The sequence below is a fragment of the Mus caroli genome, chromosome 4 (genome assembly GCF_900094665.2).
Source record: "Mus caroli chromosome 4, CAROLI_EIJ_v1.1, whole genome shotgun sequence".
Taxonomy (NCBI): Eukaryota; Metazoa; Chordata; class Mammalia; order Rodentia; family Muridae; genus Mus; species Mus caroli.
In genome coordinates this window covers 122,848,355-122,852,952 of record NC_034573.1, presented here as the reverse complement: position 1 = coordinate 122,852,952, position 4,598 = coordinate 122,848,355, and positions in this window count along the sequence as shown.

Below are 4,598 nucleotides of genomic sequence, written 5' to 3'. Positions count from 1 at the left end.
CTCAGTGGGTAAGAGCACCCGACTGCTCTTCCGAAGGTCCAGAGTTCAAATCCCAGCAACCACATGGTGGCTCACAACCATCCGTAACGAGATCTGACGCCCTCTTCTGGAATGTCTGAAGACAGCTACAGTGTACTTACATATAAATAAATAAATCTTTAAAAAAAAAAGTTATTAAGAAAATTGGGAAAGAGAATAGATGAGTAATTTTAAGATGAAAGTAAAACAAAAGCCTTCCTGGAGGCTGGGGTTATAGTTCTGTTGGCAGAGTCTTTGTCCCACATGCACAAAGGTTCAATCCCTAGTGTGTGCTTGTGCTGGTATGTGTCTGGGGAGGGGTAGTCGGCCCCTAGCTGCTCTGCCTCTTACCCCATGCTTGGTTCTACCATCAAACTAAGTGGTTTGGAGACACACACTTGTAATTGAACGATCTGGGAGGTGGAGACGAGATGATCACCAGGTCATCTGAGGTTACATGTGGCGTTTGAGGCCAGCCTGTGCTACGGGAAACTCTCCAACAACTTAAGAAAGAAAGAACGTCCTCCCAGAAAGGTCACGTTTATGGTCAATTGAGCTGGGATTTGAACCCAGGCCACATCTGCCTCCAAATCTCTTTCTTGACTGATTTAGGAAGTAAGTTTTGGGAGCAAGTCAAAAAAAGTTGGCCAGGCATGTGGGGTAGGAAGGCCCTGTGCGGGTGCTAGGGTGAAGCTGGTTTCTCCAGATTGAACCTTACCCTCAGAAGTGGCGCTGTACGGAAAGCATCTTCATGCTGAGTCCCCTGGATCCCAGTGGAGCCTCTCCCAGATCGTTTTCTGTTCTAGGTCCATACAGCTGGACCCCGTGCATCCTCATTGCACGCTCCCGGCTCGGGCTCACAGGAACCTCCTCCCATCCTTTGTCTAGGAGTCTGTGTTGGCCCTCAGCTGAGTTTCTTGCTCTGTTTGGGGGCAGTGTAGCGATCGATCTGTGGCATTTGGGAGAGCCTGTGTGTGCAGTGGACTAGACTGGTCTTCCTTTCTTTGGATTTTTTTTTTTTTTTTTTTTTTAAAGACAGGGTTTCTCTGTGTAGCCCTGGCTGTCCTGGAACTCACTTTTGTAGACCAGGCTGGCCTCAAACTCAGAAATCTGCCTTCCTCTGCCTCCTGAGTGCTGGGATTAAAGGCGTACACCACCACCGCCCAGCTTCTTTGGATTTTTTTTTTTCCCCTTTCCAAAGACAGGTCAGTTACCCCTACCGCCCAGGAACTCTTCCCCAGGGAACCCCTTGTTGGGTCCTGTTGAGCTTAAGAAGAAACAATTTATACAATAAACCTTCCTTCTGGTCCCCTGGAGCCACCGAGCATAAAGGAGAGGTAAAGTCAGAGCAGGCCTCCTGAAGGCCATGCTGTATGCTGTCTCCAACAGAGGGTCCCTGACAGCAGGGACACACATTTCCTTTTAAGCTGAAGGCTCATCAGAGTACATCTGTCTCCTCCTCAGAACTAGAGGCTCCTGAAGACAAGGTCATGACTCTCCTCAGACCAGGAACTCAGAAAGCTGAGCTTCCTCTTAGGCAGAGGGCCTCTAAGAGCCCTTGAGAGCAGGGCTGAGTCTCCCCTTCATACTGAGCCTCCTGTCTCCCTCAGTCTCCTCTGGAGCTAGGTAGGCCCTGGGCTGCTCAGCCTGGTGTGTGTGTGTGTGTGTGTGTGTGTGTGTGTGTATCCATGCGCCTGTATGTCTGGAGAGGGTTACTAAGCCTCCCAGCCGCCAGCTTTCTTATCTTCCTGGCCAGGAGAGGGGCTCTCTGAACTGAAGGAAAAACCAGGGGCTCTCTTCTAGCTGGGCTGAGCCCTGGTCCTTGTGGGAGGTGGGGGCAGCCTTGAGTGCTGCGCCCCGCAGGGGCCGTGACCGCCTCTCCCTTGCAATAAGTGAGGAGACAGCAGCTATTAATATAAGATGAGTTCACGGGCTCACAGCTTCCGCAGGCTGGAAAACAGGCTCCCAGGGCCGGGGGCTGCAGCAAGCCTCGTCTGTCAGATTCCCTCCTGCAGCCTGGAGCCTGCCATTCCCCAGCTCACTCCATGCCAAGATCTCTGCATACACAGACACATACACATGGGCACACATGTGGGAACCAGACACTTGACTGTTCAGAGACACATGAAACCGTGCATATATCCATCCCTGGGTGCATTTGCACACTTGTGCAGGCACACTTGATCTGCACACTAGATACAACATTATACATATGAACTTTATGTTACAGGGGTGCATGCTGGAACACTCACCTATATTCTTGCACACATGTGTATACAGTACATACATACATACAGGTTTGTTTGTATAAGCAAACCCATTTGCACACCACTGCACACTTTTAAATACACATATATGTACCTACAAAAATGTAAATAGGTGATATTCATAGCCATTTTAACATAATTGCATATAGGGCCACATTCAAGGACTTGCATGCATCTACATACCACTTCACACACAGTACACACACACACACACACACACACACACACACACACACGCTTCCTGCTGTTAGTGGTCAGCAATCAGGAATCCATGGGCACACCTCTGCAGCACCGACAGGCCCCCACCTCCTCTTTGTCCCCTCCCCCAACCTTATGACAGGCAGCTCCTGCTTCTGTCAACCCCATGGCTGCCTTCAGCCTCCTACCCCCTGGGGGGTCCCCAGGTCCCTGATTAACCCCCTCACTAATTGGCCACCAGCCCCTTGACTTTGCTGCAGGCCTTCTTGGGAGCTGAAAGCAAGGCTGCAAATTGGCTGAGCAGGATGGGTCCAGGGAATTGTGTACCTGCTGTGGGGAGGGGGGACACGAGACAGGGCTCTGCCTCCAGCCCATCAGAGCACCACATATACCAGGGTGGGTGGACTGACGACATCATACTTTCTCACAGGGCATTTCTACTTTACATGGACAGCCACACAAAGCCATTCCTGTACACACACACATACACACCACGGGGTGAGCATATGTAGACAGGTTCCACCCAGCTCTCCACACCAAGGCAGGGGAACCCTTGTATATTCCCAAGTGGATTCAATGTGCCAACTGCACTGAGCACACACTCAAGCAAAACCTTACCTGTTCACTAAGTCGCCGGTCAGACATGCAGAAATCATTGATTGATTTTTACTTTAGACAGAGTCTCAGGGTAGTCCAGGCTGCCCTTGAACTCACTACACAGCCAAGGACGACATTAAACTTCGGATTCTCTTCTCCATCTCCCAAGTGCTGGAATGGCAGGCGTGGACCAGCAAACCTGGTTTTGTTATGGTATTAGGGATTGAACTGGGATTGATGTATTCTAGGCAAGCACTTTCCCCGAGGGAGTGTGGGTGCCCTCAGATTCCCTGCAGCTGAATTATGGGATGGTGCTAGGTGCCCGAGTTGGGTCCTAGGAATCACACAACTCCAGGCCTCTGCAAGAGCAGCAAGTGCTCTTAACTGCTGAGTCACCCAGCCCACAGGCACTGTTTATGTATATAAGCTCACACACAGGGCCTGAGGCTACAGCAAAGCCTGGGGTTCAATCCCCATTTCTGTTGTTGTTGTTTTAATAGCCCAGGCTGTGGTGGTGCACTCCTTTAATCCCAGCACTCAGGAAGCAGAGGCAGGCAGATCTCTGAATTCCAGGCCAGCCTGATCTACAGAGTGAGTTCCAGGTCAGCCAGGACTGCACAGAGAAACCCTGTCTTAAAAAAAAGAAAGGGGGGGGGCGCATTGTGTCACAGTGGCTGATACCTAGAATTTTAACACTTAGGAGGCTGGGGCAAAAAGCTCACCAGTAGTTTGAGGCCAGCCTGGACTACAGAGACCCTGTCTCAAAATAAATAAATAGCCACATAAACCAACTAACCACAGTCATGGATACTAAACCTGTGCGTGAGCTCAGATGCACTACTCGAGGCATGCATAAATGAACTCAGGTGAGCGCACACACTGCTGGTACTCCAGGCCTATGGGCACACCTCACTCATGCGTGCATACGTAGATGGGCAAGCAAGCAGCCATGGGCTAGGGAGAGGCTCCTTTGGCTTGTCTCATGCCTCTGCATAAAAGCAAGTCAGGGATTTACCCTGTGCAGGAGGAAGCAACGGAGAAATCCGCACAGCTTTCAAGATGCATTGTCCCCAGCCTCCCTGCTGAGGGTCCACTTCTAGAACCTCCTCCGAGCTTCCCCCAAGTCTTCAGACAGCCAAAGGGACCCTGTGAGTATTTTCTGAAGAAAAGGAGCTCCCGACTCTGCCGCTCCGCTCCAGTCTCCTTATCTCTGGGCCCAACCTCATAAGGTGCTGTGTTCTCTTGAGCATCACTAAGGTTTCTATTTTGACAACGGATGCCAGTTGGCTGTGTGGTGCTGGGCACGCCGCAAAGCCCTTCATGCCGCAAAACCCTTCTGTGCCTTTCCACATCTGTACAACAGGAACCAAAGGCTTTCAAGTCTGTCCTGAGGAAGCCACTGACCCCTTTACAGATGTGCTCTACCCGGGTGTACATCTGGGAGCATTATCAACTGCAAAGACACCGACTGGAACACCACAGTGGAATGGCTGCACCTAGAGTCAGGCTCAATGCCTT